Raw genomic sequence first — 16,754 nt, 5'->3', positions numbered from 1 at the left:
ATAGCGTAATCGGCTTAACCCTATTGAGTGGATTAGGATTTTTCTGTGGAATCTCCTTCCATTAGTAGCTCGATGGTTATATCTACAACTATGGTGCACCAGAACGAAATTCAAATTTCACGATATCTTTGCAAAACGAATTAATCTGCAAGAAATATTTTGTACATAAACATTATGTAGCCAGAGGTTTCCAGTGATATAAAAATCTCAACTTTTTTTGAGAAAAGTGGGGGATGAGGCTGTGGATCACGAAATGCCCTTTAAAATAATCTTACATTTGTAAACCAGTTGAAATAAAAACGAAAACCATGATTTTAATGTAAGTTTAGGAAAAAATAATGCTCAGAATAATGTTATGCATAAAACGTAATCGCGCCATTCAATTTCGAGTAAAAAAAACCGATGGACCATCATCACCTATAGAACCTATCCAATAACCGGAACGGTATAACAATTGAAATGGCAGGACAGATTGGTGGACAGATTGTTTTGCTAAATTGGATAGGGTCTATGCCCTAAGTTGATAATGGACCGTCCCAGTCGATTTGTAAAAAGGTCGCGAACCCTTTCGGTGGACCCAAGTAACTGCCTAAAATGAGGCAAAATTCAAAAGAAATGGGGTTTTAAATTGAACTTTGGCATTTGAAAAGTATAAATCATGTTAGGTCTAAGGCTGTGTTAACATTTTTCTTTGATGACTATGGCCACAATTTGTTATTTTTTCAAATATCTTTAAAAAAATCTAAGCTAATTGAACATATATTCGCAATGTGCACTGCTTTGCCCGTTTCACACCCACATTTCAATGGGATTTTTACTTGATCAATTTAGGAGGAATGATGAATAATCTCTTCAGTTTCAATATCATAGAGTACAAACAAGAAGTGATGAAAATATGATTGTGTTGTTGAGAAAGGAATGAGGAAACATATAAACTCGTTTTGTTTCAACAACAGATTTTCTTTACAAAGATTAAATTGCAGCATTATAATAGACATGCATACTTCAAGTGGATAGTGTTTACTTAGAAAAAATAAGGCCAATATCAAAAACTAAAAAAACAGTTTTTGGAATAGTGCCCGAAGATTAAGAAAAAACAAAACAAAAATTTTTGGGAAGAGTGTTTTTTTGTTATGATGTACCTTTTTTTACACCAAATCTGTATATATTTTTGAGATTCATTGATGTCCTGCCTTTATAAAAAATGTATACTTTTATATGTCTTGCGTGAATAATTACAAAGTTATAGCACTTTTACTCCATGCATGTCTGAGAGTGCACAGCCACCTTAATACAGAAGCTCAATGCTTTAAGGTTACACGAAGAAACGTATAAAAGACGTATAAAGTTGTTCTCTAAAACCGCGTTTTCGCAGCAATCAAATATCGCAGTGAGTCAAATGTTGGTGCATGGATGTATCTTAACATTATTTTTGTTTGTTTATACAAATTTTTAGAATCCGTTTGAAAATCCTTCGTTTAAATCATTTTTACGCACCATGTTCACAAGATCAAAAACACGTTCCATGCAGTTTTTTTTCAAATATTCGCTCCGTATAAAACTACGCCGAGTGATTGTTTTCTCCTTTTTGTATTGTACTACAAATCGACCAAAGAAATAATGTTGCCATGGGGAAGAACCAAAAACAGTACCGATTAAATTTTATTAGCCCGTTTTTGGGAACAATTTTCGAGAATCTTGTACCACAAAACACTGTTATGTTACATTATCGATATCTGGATTGTGGAACATTAATTTTGATTCTAACTGTCTACATTATATCTCAAAAGTATGTCGATTCCTTTACCATTTGAATTTCACTCCCAATTTAAGCTACTTTTGCAAAAATCGAGGTTTTTCGCCATCGATACCTCCGACATTTACAGCGGTGATGAGATTGTTTATCATAAGAGCCTGGTATGCACTATTCCATAATAGTCAGTTTGAGATCAATCGATTTCACAGATCACTCAGTAGCTCAATCGGTTAGCGCGCTGGACTCACGTTCGACTATATAATACTATAGTTTTGAGCTGGAAAACTTTGGTACGTGTTCGAGTCCCTAGTGGTCCATTCCATCTATTTTATTTTATTTTTCTCTCACTTTTTTCTTTTCTCTTGTTTGTTTCTTTCTTTCTGACTGCAGCGATTGATTGTTTTTGGCCGGTTTTTTTTTTCATTATATAATTCAGGAATTTTTAGGCTATACTAGTCTAATAGGCGCGGCCTATGAATATATTTTTACAAATTAGATTAACAAAATATTGGTTGTTGGTTTTGTTACTGTTGTTGTAGTTATTGTTGTAGGCCTATATATTGCATAATCAGGGTATACATAGGCATACTAGGCCTATTATAGCCTATAGAAGCATTGATTTATTTCACGACAGATATCATCCAGGATAATTTTAAAAATTGAAAATTTAGAAAATTCAAAGGGAAATGGCCGAAAACGGCTGCCCACAATCCCCCCCCCCCACCAGCCCATTATGGTCCTATCATGGTCGCCCCTTCCCTATCCCTGCAACATATAGGATGACTCATGAGCCGCGGTTTGTCCGTGGCCCTAGTTCAGATTGATACACTATTGTACGCGTGAGTTCATTCTTTTCTGCATGGCTGTTTCCATTATTAACTTACGCCCCTCTGGAATCAAGACTTGAAAATCAATTGCATTTAACCTTAAATAAATTTTCAGAAGCTATCCCCATGCCCCAATATCTGAGTGGTCTTATTAGTATATTTTCAGTTTTTTAGATCCACTGCAATGCATGCAGGGATAGCACTTATTACTGAGAGGATCCTTGTCCCCATCTGATCACATTATATCCTACCTATCTCAATATGCAAGAGGTGTCAGGCTAATATAAAATTACTATAGCAAATAGATCTTTTCTGCCCCATAAAACTTCTTGGTTGGAATTCCGAAAGGGGGTTTAAACCTAGGTTTAGCTAAACCCAGGTTTAAACCTAGGTTTAAACCTAAGTTGCATTTCCCGTAGCTGGTTTAAGTTAAACCTGGGTCTAAAGCTGAGTACTAAAGTCGCAAAAGCCGGGTCTAACTTAAACCGGGCAGGGGGTAGGTTTAAGTCCAGGTTTAAGTGCATTTGTCTGCATGCCAACCACGGAAGCCTGCTTGTTACGGAAGCGGACCACTGCACTTCGTGGTATTTGCAACTGGAAAAATGTGCCACAGAACCAATTTTGGAAGTCATAATAAAAGGATTATGTTCTATAATGAATAGAGAAGAGTTGTGAGAATTGTAACCAGAGTTTGAAAGCGGAGGTGATCGGCCAAGCTTGTACACAGCAGCAATCATGGACATGGCAGTGGTAGTGCAATTATGTACACGGCATCGCGGCAGTGACAGTCATACCGATACCCGGTACTCACGGCACAGTGCAATAGCATAGGGCCGCGTCATGACAGTGAAGGTAAGAAACGTCGGCTTATTTGTGACATATTAATACTGTTTTACCACTTAAAAGCCCCTATATATGTAAATCTTCACTCATTATTAGTGACGATTTTAGGCTGTGGTATTGTTTTAGTCAAGCTTATTAGGAATCGATTAGGTTAGGCAGTAGGCTTAACAAATTACATGTAAATACCCTGTAGGCCTACATGAGAATAGCCTAGCCGAGGCTTTGTGGATTTTTTAGTAAACGAAGCTCGGACAAAGCTTTTTCAAATATTTATCGAGGTCCGGGCTTTTTTCCAATGAGTTCCAGCTTGAAATGAAGCAGCTTGAAATGAAGATGTAAGGACTCGGGAGTTACTCACGGTAGGCCTAGAAGCCGGTTTAGTAAAACGTTTAGGCCTACCCCCATCAGGCGGCCCTGGCCTGGTCATGATGGTCCTAGCTGGCTAACCTAGGGCTTAGGCTATCATGGGCTGTAGCCATGTATGTAGCCTAGGCAAAAACTGTATCTGACCGGTACCCACTAGACAGATATTTTCCGTAGGCCTATGTTCTTCAAGATGTAGGGATTTTGTCTATGTAAATAATAGGCCAGGCTTCAAGTTCAAGCTTGGTAGTGGAACATCCTAGGCCCTAGCCTTAATACCGGTCTGTACCATGGCATGGGGCATAATTATGTGATGACATGCCCTACATCTAGGCCCTATGTTTACAGGCTGGCTAGGCCTGGACTCAGGCTGTTCCAGGCTTGTTATTGAACTTGAAGCTCCGCCTAATTAATTTGTTTAATATTTTGTCTGACTCGTGCTAGGGCATTTATCAGGTCATCGTGGTATAACTGGTATTATGAAAGTTTGGCCAAATATTCATATTATCAGGCCTAAAATAGTTTGCTCATCATTCATGTGACTGATTAATTTTATTGAATTCTCAGTGCTCACTGAAGTATGATTTTTATATACCACCATGATAATGTAGACCTAAATATTACTACAATTAATATTGAATTGCAAATTTTAAATGCATGACAATCTGCGACTGATTAACAGCAGCACCTTTGACAAATAAAATGGTATGCTTTGTTTTGTTTTTCGTTTACAGGCCCGGTTTAATGTCATGTCAAGAGGAATGTTTTCTAATCTGAATGATACGGATGATTCCCATGCACCATAACTTGAGGTTATTTTGGTAAGTTTAAAAGTATGGCAATGTACAAGGTATGAGGTAATTTACTGCCCCATTTCAGAAAAATAAAGCACTGATTTTATTGGATTAAAAAAAACATCAAGTCTGACAAACGAAACATAGCTAAATCCTAACTGACTGTAGATAATAGAAAACGTTCACTATTGTACTAATTTCTTGGGGGGGGAGCCAAAAACATGGCTTCCACATGTTTTCTGACAATCGAGTCACAAAAATTAAAGACTTGGAACATGTCTAAGCATTCAAAATCTTGAGTATATGCCACAATTTTGCTCTAATTTTTACTTTTTGTGTGTTACTTTTGAAATGATTGGTTAAACGAATAAAGGATGCTTTTCCCAAAAATTAGAAGGCATAAATTTAAATTAGACTTCGTACAAATCTTTATATACTTTTTGTTCATGAATATGATACCATCAGGCCTAGTAAAAGAAACTTCTCAACAGACAACAGCAATTATGAGATAATTATAAATTTTCTTCACATGCCAAAATCTCAAAATTGAGAGTGTGGGTGTGTGTGGAGGGAGGGGCAAGATTTGTATATAGGTCTAATTCATATTTTAAAAATACTATTTTTTCCTTTCATTACAGAACAATCTACATGATGAAGTAACCGTCATCGATCCCCGGCTGAGATCCACTGGCCATCAAAGTTTGGACTACAGAATCGATGAGCAGTACAACCACAAGTGTTTTTAACATGAAACTTTTTACCTTGCTGAATGTTATAGGCCTTTAAGCCTAATAGTGTAACACAAACATGATAACATATGAGACTTTTGGTATCGATATTTATTACTTCGGAATACTAGTTTGTGTATACTACTCAATGGAAATGAAGACAAGTTCTGTACGTTGCACGTTTCACACATATAGTAATTATTATTATAAGTCTTAGAAAGGTATTAATAATTTTAAACACGTCCTTAGGTAACATGGTATAAGGGTCTACTAGTCTTCACTACTTTCCTATATATGAAACCAGCATGGGCATCAATCCTGGAGGGGGACATAATATCAAAATGTCCGAGAAGGCCTATGCGTGCGGCGCTGACATATCTTTTCACATCCGTGCCCCCTCCATTTTCAGAACGGATCGACATTACATGACAGTAGGCCTGACATAATCTTAATAAATAAATAAACAACAAACCTCTATGCTACTTGAAACGAATTCATTCATTTCTAGTTTTATTTAATGTACAAGGTGACTACTTGCTCACTATTTGAAGTGATGGATTGTGTATCATGTTTATTAAACATTAATAATAAAATAAATATGCTACACAGTTTGCACTTTTTATTATAATAGGTCAGTGTTTTGTTTTAATATTCTAAATCTAAATTATAGCTATTTTATGCCTGCAATAGGATACACCAGGCATTTTCAATTATATAGGCCTATACCCTCTGCGCTGTCCGTAAAAGAGAGAACCATGTGATGCCTCCTCGATAGATGTAACAAACGAAATAAACGGACAGCGCGAACTCCTCGAAGGGTATTCCGTAAGCCCAATCCTATCCTTGCGGAAATTTCCAAACAACGTGCCACTTTGAATGCCCCTCTCAGCCTGACAAAAATTGCTTGCCCCTCTCGGCCTGCTAAAAAATTGCTTGTCTCGCCCCCCCCCCCACCCTTTGGCCTGCCAAAATCTTTTGCGTCACACCATGTCAAATTTGTGGGAACCCAATTTGCAAATTCCAGCATAGCGAGCATATTGATCATGTGAAAAACGGAAAGAACGTTTTCATACTCTGACGGATAAGCCCCTTTTAGAGCGTTTTATTAAAAGGTGGCCCGTAATGTGCAAACATAGCTGGGTAAAATATGCTTGCTCTTCTTTTGGCTTGCCAAAACAGCGCCCCCCCCATCTCCCCAGCTTCATAATTATAATTCCACCGGTATTATACGTGCAAAATCAAGAAATGAAATTTAGAAAATACCATTTCAGCTTAATCACTGTTAGGCCTATAAATACAATGATGCAACGTGGGTGTTGGTAAAAAAAAACCCTGGGGAAATCACAGGGTTTTTAGTAGGCCTAAAATAAAACTGAGCTTTCGTGGATTTCATTTGGTTTTTAAAAAATTAATCATTTTCATCAATAAACTCAGAAACATGAAAAAGATAACAAATCTAGGCCCTACTCCCTGCTGTTTATTCACAATTTAATACGCAAATGCCTATTATAGCCTTTTAAATTAATTGGAACATCATACCCATGCACAAAGTTCCGTGTAATATGCATAATAGTATACACCACAGTTAGTACTATGCGGCTACGAAACCAGGTCTAAGTTTAAACCTAGGTTTAAACCCAGGTCTAACTAGTCCGAGCTTTCGGAATCGTAAAATAACTTAAACCTGGGTTTAGGCTTAAGCCGGGACTAGTTAGACCCAGGTTTAAGTTAGCACCGGCTTAAGTTAAACCACCTATATAATACAAGTTAAGTGAACTTGCTATCTACCCAAGATAGCACTGTTAAAAAAATAAGTCCTTCAAAATGGAGATACTTACGACTAAACAAAAACATGTTGCTCTAGAGAAAGATAATGGTAAGAGCAACATGTTCTTTGTTTAGCCTTATACCTCCCAGTTTTGAAGGACTTTAAAAAAATTTAAAAAAAATCCATTAATTTTTTCATGCCCTCACAATTCTTAGGGTGGGGGTAGCATACTGCAAGTTATTTTCTTTTCTGTAAATCTAGCTTACTTAAATGTTATATCACCATTTAGCTATTGAAAAATATACTGAGCAAAATGACACTTAAAACATCCCTATAGCTCATACCATTGTGGAGATATGGCCTTTTCAAATAGAAAATGAGGCGAATATCATACTTTTTTCCAAATCAATTGTCACCCGAACCTTTGAGTTTCTACTCCTGCTACGAAAATATAGAAATATATGGATCCCATTCAATGCTTTTAAAAGTGTACCGTTGTTACCCAATTAGCATAAAAAATTAGGCACTATTTGATAGTGTTCATGTTGATACACTCACAGGAAATTAGCAAGTCAAAATTTTTGTCAACCCAAAACGGCAATTTTCGGCCAAAATCGGACAAAAAATTGATTTTTTTTTTCCTCAAAAATATTTACAAAAAATAGGGAGGTTTAAGTGCCAAAATCTGAAACTAGATGCTATTTTATCTTTGGAAACATATAAACAATCAAGAATTTTTATTGTTTTCACCCCTAAATAATTTTTTTTTCACACATTTGTCCGCCAAATGTAAGTCAAAGTTTGAACGCTGTCTTATTGGTATTTCCTTGGTGTAAAATATAGCTGTAGTGAATCCAAAATTGCATCAATTTTAATTGAAATGTCCTTTTAATTTTCAACTCGGTGTCAAGTATTTTTGTAATATAGCTTTTGTAAATATCATATTTATCAATTTGAAAAGTAGGAGCATGTTGTCTGTATAGTCAATGTTTACAGTGATTTACAAGTTCTTAACTTCATAGCTATTTTCAAATCTACGTACAATTACTTTTCAGTCAATGAGTCAGTCAATGAGTTCAGTTTAGTCAGTTGTGGAATAGAAAAATCAAGCCAGTGTCTTGACCTAGAGTAAATGTCCCATTGGGAAATATTGATAGTATTTATATAGCCCAGTGGGGTGCTGGGGTGTGTTGGTCGTGTGTCACATTAACTGCCCTCAAAATACCATACAGGTTTTTATGCACTCATCAAATGTTCACAGATGAATTGGCGAGGAAAATGGGGGGGGGGGTGTTATTCACTCTCAGAACATTGGATAAAAAATGAATGGGCAGAAAACAGTTGGTTAAAAAATGCCCAACAATGGTTAAGATTCTTGAAGTTGGGCAAAATACAGTATTCATGGTTGGTCAAACCTGTCAATATGGTATTTACACAATGTTGGCTAAAAGTTAACCAACCTTGGTAAAAAACATCCTTTTCCCGCCAATAAAGTTGGGCAAAGTATGGTTTTGCCCAACCATGGTCACATGGTGTTCCTTTGCGAACTGTGATTGGTCATTGTGTTGGGCAAAAATGCATTTCAGAAAACAAGATGGCCGATATGAGTGGCTTGCTGCAAAGCTGTGGATCGGGGTCTTCAAGATCTGTTGGAGACATTTGAAGGTAGGAAATTATATTATAAAGTAGGCCCCTATATCATTTCATTGGGTATAACACTTAGTTTAAGTGTGTGCGAGGCCGAGACTGTGAGCAAGACTTACGATGCTTTATCGACGACAACTACCACCACAACCGGTTAGCTTAAGGTTACACGAAGAAACGTATAAAAAACGTATAAAAGACGTATAAAGTTGTTCTCTAAAACCGCGTTTTCGCAGCAATCAAATATCGCAGTGAGTCAAATGTTGGTGCATAGATGTATCTTAACATTATTTTTGTGTGTTTATACAAATGTTTAGAATCCGTTTGAAAATCCTTCGTTTAAATCATTTTTACGCACCATGTAATCAAGCCTTGAAAATCAATTGTATTTAACCTTAAGCTTACGCTTACCGGTTGTGGTGGTAGTTGTCGTCGATAAAGCATCGTAAGTCTTGCTCACAGTCTGGCCATGGCCTCGCGCACACTTAAACTAAGTGTTATACCCGATAAAATGTTTATAATATAATTTCCTACCTTCAAATGTCTCCAATTGGTTAAAATATGAACAATGAAAATGAACTTCCCATTCGTTTAACCAACTATTGGTTATATTTTGCCCATTTTGCCCAACATGCTTTGCCCAACTGGTTGGTTACCGTAATGTTAACCAGTAGTAGGTTAATGTTTTTAACCAACCTGTGGTTATATTGTTAACCAACCCAGGTTGGTTAACAATATAACCAACTGTTGTGCTGTTCACCTGTAAATACATGGTTGGTTAAAATTTTAACCAAGTTGGTTAAAAATTTTAACCAATGTTCTGAGAGTGTTCAAACGCGTCATTAATAAAGTTTAGGGCTACTTTTGTCATGTTTGCTATATGATGTGTTTACATCAAAGTATTGATTTGACCAATATCTCCTGATTGACCTGACAATTAAAGGAAGGTGACCTGATATATTTAAATATATAAAATCAAATTCTAATCAAAAACTTATGTATAACATAAAATGTCATCCCTTCAAGCACTCATGCAAAAGGAACATGTAAATGTTTTTTGTAAATGTGACTAATTCCTAATGGAATTACTGACATTTATACAGCGTGATATTGGTAGTCTACAGTGTTTTTATTTTAAATGATAATCATCATGATCATGTAATATATTGATTTCAAGTGAAAGGCCCTATTTTCCACATAAACATATTGAAGTTAGAAGAACTCAGTGTATTTCCGAAGATATCATCAAAAACTGCCTAATTAGTCTCAAATGTGGTATACCATATTTGAGACTAATTTCTGAGTTTTTGACGATTCTTCGGAAATATACCAGTTTGGAACGCCAAATTCCAATATGTTTATGAGAAAATATGAGCTTTCATCTAGATCTGATACCAAAATCAGCATTTTGATGAGGTAAAGTGGGGGATGAGATTGTCAATCAGGTTACCCACCTTTAATTTACAGGATGGTACGATTTCTTCACAGGCGTGCGGTTTTCACCTTTTATGCCCACAATAATGTGCACAGTGCACTTGCATTTAGGGGTGGTTCAATAATTATGTATACCCATAGAATGGTGAAAAGTGGCAGGCTAAAAGGGGAGGCGACGATTTTTGGCACAGATATTTGGCACCATTTCGATATTAAACCCTAAAAAAGGTGTAAAACATATCATGAAATGCTCAAATATGCAAATGTTCTTTTTGATGCACTCACATCACGTGATAATTTCAGGTTTTAAATTGGGGTTCCCAAAAATCTAACATGTGTAAACAAAGGGCAACGATTTTTTGACATGTCAAAAGGGGCGTGGCAAAGATTTTTCAGCATGTTAAAAAGGGCAGTAAGGAATTTTTGGCATAATGAAAGGGAGGAGCAAGCAATTTTTAACAGACCATTAAGAATCACCCATCATGCACAGTCCCTAAAATAACTTGCAGAGGATTGGCTTGAAAATTCAAACAACACATCTTTAATTCATGTCTACACTTGAAGACCTGAGCGTCCATATTGGCATCTTGAGATATTGGGGCTGAAGACGTCCAAGAGAATACTGGATGAAAGCTTCCTCTCGGTAAGCAATTTTAAGTTTGTGAGAAATAAGAAAAGTTAAACTTGAGATATGATCGTTTAAACTTTTTTAAATAAGCTAATTTTAAAACCAAAAAAACCCCATAATATTGATACTTCTCAGGTACATTGGTATAGGCAAGAAGAATCATTTTGTATATCAACCAAGTAAATGTCTATAATATTGATCGATATATCATTTTTGTACTTACAGTCTACTTGCGCTCAGGTCTTCACTTTCACATAGCATTCATAGGGTCAATGATAATAATTTTTCTACTGATGCAAACAAAAATCTACATTTTGATGTGGGGAATAGGCTGTGGATTTGATCATCCTCACCAATATATGAACAGGCACTTGCACAGACATACAAACATAAATCACCCCCAGTACCCCACTACAGTAAAAATGATGCTGTGGAAGATGACTCCGCCCAAGAATACTTTGACATGGGTGCATAGGGTGGTGGTTGGAGGGCTGTATGAGGGGTAGGAGGAGAAGTTTAACAAGAATGTAATCATAGAGGAAATAAGCCTTTTAAAATAACACATTAGGATACATGGTGAACAAATGGAAGGATTTGACAGGTTTAGGAGGGGGTGTGAGAGTCACGGGAAACATTTTATCAAAAGGAGGGTCTTTACGTCGGAGTGGGGACAATGAGGTCAAAATATAAAAGTTGATGAAGTTTGGATTTTTTTTTTTTCAAAAAGCCATGGAAAGTTTTAGGAGGAAATATTTGAAGAAAAATACTTTTTTGGATTATCAGAAATTGGGGGGGCGGGGATGTGTGTTTGGTGAGGTCACATAATTTGACAATTTTTTTCATGTCCCAACATTTATTTATTTTTTTGCTAAATGAAAAAAAAAATACTGCAGTTTCCATGTGATATTGACAGTGCTAGCAGTTTTCAGTATCTAACAGGAAAATGATGAGGCCCTTTTTATATTTAAGATTATGAAGGCCAAGGGTTAGACTCTTTTAAAGTTCTACAAAAATACTTGTAAGTGATTCATGGTGAAAATTTAACTTGTTTATCAACATTAGGCCTAACCTTAAAATTAAATATGAAAATTGAGGGAAAAAATATAGACTGATCCCAGAAATTGAGGAGTGGACGCGAAATGAATTGATAGGGATCAATTCCCGGGGATCATTTGATGAGAGGCAGTTGAAAAATGGTGGTCAACAACAAGTTGAAAACTTGGCCCAGAAGAGCAACAACATATATTATTTACTCATGACCTACACATAACTAAGTAAGACCTAGGAGCTCCTAGGCCTATATGAAATTCATGAATACAACACAGTACTAATTTAAATCTAGTCTAATATTATTTTCTTCAGATTGTCTGTGCAATTTGATTTATCATCAATAGTAAAACTCCCAATATTAGAAAAACAGTGCAATATACTTATACAGATGTTCTTTTGCCCAATATTTTTTGTAGGGATTATTTATAGGCATACATGTTATATTTTCAAAAGTTATTTCTTTCATCACATGAAAAAGGAAATTTACATTTCATTTATAATATACCCCAGTATTTGCACATGTTACCATGGTTATGGTTACACTAGCTCTGAAAATGCTATTAGCCTTTGACCCCTAGCCAGGTTCACCACAGGGCCGGGTAATTCAAAACGCTATTATATCAGCTACATGTAGTACATGTAGGTAGATCAAGATGCATGAAGTTATGACATTCCATATTGTATACAGTGCATATTGGGCAATAATATTTCCTGTCGATCACACTGTTGTCTGCTGACCGGCATATTCAATTGAATAAGTATTAAAAGCCTTTCATCCTCAATACCGGTAGCTTCATATTTTTTTAATGTTTTAATTACAGTATTTATAAGAATGCAGGAAGGGTCACTTATATCATAGATAGTTTTTGAATTAGTATTACCACCGGCACCATCTCGTCAAAAGTAACAAAATAGCTTTTAGGAAATGTATACATGGTATATGGAAAACAAAGATTCAACATAACAACAAATTATTTACACATGCTATAGGAATAGCTTGTAATAATGTGTAAATTTGGATAAGTCTCAAAAATGGGCTAAAGATAATTAAAAGTACAGACATTTTGACTTAATAAAAGAAGGAATTCAGACATGAGAAGGAAAGGCAGCATCTCTGATACTGGGAAATACTTGTAAACATTGAAATTAGTAGTAAATACCTGGACAAATACTTGGTTTTGCAATCATTTATGTATACATTTTAGAAATAGTTTACATTTTAGAAAATGCCATTCATCCAAAACAGGCAAAATTATATTTATCATGTGAGTGATGTTTGTCTGTGACAAAGAAGTTACAGAGTAAAAGGCAAAACATTATTTCACTGTAAAATACCGGATAAAAACATTACCCTTCCCATCTATATAACTTTACTGTTTTTTCTCTATAGGAGTAATGGTGAGTGATAATTAGTGTAAGATTTTTAAATGTCCAAAGTGAATACGATATATAATTTTTGTAACATTTTCTTATATGTTGAATATCTACATATACATGCCTATAAGATGCATTTTAGGGTGGGTGGGGGGGGGGGGGGGAAAAGTCCACTTTTACATCAAAGCTAACTTTCACACAAAACCAGGTCTACATTTCCAAAAATCCAAACACCTGGATGCCATTAATTATTGCTGCCCACCCAGTAAATTATTTTCCCTAATTTGAGAGATTAAATTGCCAACCCAGTAAATTATCCTTATACCTCCCTGCAATCAAGACAACAATGTTATATACAGTGGAATCAGTAACATCTTGGATAACAGAAACATTTTCCTTGATTTCTTTACTAGTTCAGACTCAAACACTATTCTCAATTAACTTTAAATCCAGAAAACAAGTTAATTGGGCCACTTTTGGCAGTTTCCTTTTTTAAGTTCTTCCATGGTACAATCCATCTGCGAACAAATTAACTTCTATATATGCGTAAATGTCACCATTGTCATAGCTGTATACTATATAGCATGTCCAAAAACAATGACAGGAAAATCAGGAACAACAACAACACTTAGGAATTTCATCACTATACTATACTTTTTGCGTGTCAAACAGTATAAACTTGTTTTTTGGGCTCTAAACATAGGCCTATATTTTAGAAGCAAAACCAGAAGCAGGGTATTTCAAAGTCAAATAATTATAACCACCATACCATGTTCTTTATATAGATTTTGTACCAGGATTTTGTATTTACTTCATCAGATAATTTATTATAAATTTTAGTATGCACTGTAAAATAATTTTACAGTGCATGTGTAAATAATGTGTGTAGTATGGCTAACATGCTATTAAATACTAGCAAGTACACAGCTAGTTCAAACTTCCCACTTTTAACTACAAAAGATCAAATAGGGCGAGCTAGGGGCCAGAGGTTAACATGGTAACATGATAATGGAATGTGTGTGTACACTGCCATTAAAGGTGCACTAGTTATTATATTAACAGTCTTTAATAATGTTTTAACAGTCTTTAATAGTGTTTTTAAAAGTCCATAAGCTATCTAATCATTGAATATTGTGTAAACAATGAGTTATAAAGGGGAAAGAAGAAGAATTTTAAATGGATAATGGAGAAGCAATAAGCATGGAGCTGCATGGTAAGAAGCTGTTACACTGCAGCGTTTGTGATACAGTGGGGCCTAGTCAGTTGCAAATCTGAGTATGAGACCACATGAACCCTAGGCTTTTATTATTTGAGGCCTATCTACACTGAAGTCTAAAGTGAAGATCCTGTTATGCCAAAGCTTAGCCTCAACCAGCACAAACTAAACCCCAAAGAAGGGTCGGTGCTCTGTGTGGTTTAAAATGTACAATCTAGATCATGAAGCTGAAGTCTCTACTACTGTTCTGTGAGAGGCACGCGTCTACCCCCATTGGGAGTTTCATCATTAGGTCAGCCATATACATGATATATGCCACAGCACAGACCCTGGAATCCTGGTCACTAACATATAGCAAGTAGCTTGTAATGCTTATAGATATATATAACATAATAATGAGATCGAATTGCCTTTTTAAGAAAAGATTTTATGTTGGAAATTTTCATGCAATATAAAAAATGGGATAGAGAAAGGTCTCCTTCTAATTTTCATTGTTCTAAATCCAAAAATCTGGATTTGTTTTGGCTAATTCCAACTAGGCCTACATATTGTTTTGGCTAATTTCTACAATTCAATCCAAACTATTCCGATAACTCTATCTTGTCCCGACTAATTCTGATAACTCCGGATTGTTCCAACTAATTCCTATAACTCCGCATTGTTCCGACTAACTCCATTAAGTCCGGATTGTTCCGATAACTCCAGATTATTCCGACTAATTCCGGATTATTCCGACTAATTCCGATAACTACGGATTGTTCCGACATATTCTGATAACTCCGGATTGTTCCGACTAATTCTGGTAACTCCGGATTATTCCGACTAATTCCGGTAACTCCGGATTGTTCCGACTAATTTCGATAACTCCGGATTGTTCCGATTAATTTTGATAACTCCAAATTGTTCCGACTAATTTCAACTAACTGCGGATTGTTCCACATAATATCGATAACTCGGAATAAGTACAAATAAATATTGCAATTCCGATAACTCCAATATCGGACTCCGAAATCGGAATTAATACCCTGTCGTGGGGCCTAGCTATTAACTATTATTATAATAACAACGTATATCTCCAACATATACGTCTTTGGATCAGGTTTCACTTATTGCTCTTCTTATGATTTTAGCCCAGATAACAAACCTTACTTACATCAATAACCCATATCTGGACTATGATATGATCCCATGGGTTGTATCACGTTTAATGCATTTCTTATCATTGAAAATATGTGACAAATAAGTCTAGAAATCATCTAGTATAGTACTGACAAGAATCGACTTGAAAAATAAATGATGAAATTAATATGTGACCGTGATATTAATTTACAATATGAATCGAGTTTAATCGATTTCGAAGAATCTTCTTGCACAATCCAAAGTTTCAAAATTTCACGGGAAGAAGGCCATCGATATTAAGTTTTTGAATTGTAATATTGAAATGCCCTGAGCCTACGGGTGTCTCCCTATCTTTTTCAGGCTTTACCTTTTTCTTGTGTACGAAACTTTCATCAAATGTAATGACTTCGGCGATGCAATTTTGCATCGCCATCGACTGACGAACGGACATTGACCCAGGAGAGTTTGTTGACTTGTTGACTTGCTGTATTTGCACAAGGCGCACATTCCTGATTGTTTGCGTATTTTCGGACTTTCATAAATGAAACCCAAATTATTCCTTTTGTTAATTAATTGACGCTAATTGCATATTAATTGTCCCATTACTTCTCTTCCTCGTTATTGTGGATGCGTCTGCATTTGTGGTATGCATTATGCAGCGGAAGGTAGACGCATTTCTGCAATGAGGGCGGAGAGAGGTGGCGACGTATCAGTAGACGCACTTTTGCGTCCACTCTCGCGTGCACTTTTACGTCGCCGTTCCCTGGCCCTGATTAGTTGGTGCTGTTGCTGGGTGGACTGGCATGTGAGAGGAGCGTGCCATGAGCGTGCGCGTGGGCCAGTCATCCGATGCACCTTCACTTATGATTTGGGGCTTGTTGAGTTAACACGTGCATTTGTTTCTGTGCAAAGACGGCTTGACCATTTGTTTAGAGACATGACTTTCAATATAAGCGGCAGTCTCTGTATGGTTAGGATTCGTGTTTTATAATAAATCGTGTTATTTTGTGATTGTACTGCCATTGTCGTTTTGCTCCATGTTTTCGTTCTCTGAGTTATTTATCAGGAAATCACGCATCATCCATATACCACACCCTGAGTAAATCATTACAATATATACTTACCGGGATAATAATCTAAATTATATATTTGTATGAATTCCAGATATCAATACTTTGTCTCATAAGAGACTGCAGATCGTACTGATCTA

At 36.0% G+C, this 16,754-nt stretch overlaps 1 long non-coding RNA gene across 1 annotated transcript; it reads left to right on the top strand.

Annotated features, from left to right (window-relative positions):
* The first annotated feature begins 3,347 nt into the window (after positions 1-3,347).
* Positions 3,348-5,777, top strand: LOC140165902 (uncharacterized). Its single transcript, XR_011860781.1, has 3 exons — positions 3,348-3,435; positions 4,524-4,610; positions 5,222-5,777. It is a non-coding gene; the product is annotated as an uncharacterized lncRNA (long non-coding RNA).
* The last annotated feature ends 10,977 nt before the right edge of the window (positions 5,778-16,754 follow it).

This window comes from Amphiura filiformis, chromosome 12 (assembly GCF_039555335.1).
Source record: "Amphiura filiformis chromosome 12, Afil_fr2py, whole genome shotgun sequence".
Lineage (NCBI taxonomy): Eukaryota > Metazoa > Echinodermata > Ophiuroidea > Amphilepidida > Amphiuridae > Amphiura > Amphiura filiformis.
Note: the sequence above shows the minus strand (reverse complement) of the source record. Positions and strands in the feature narration are given on the sequence as shown.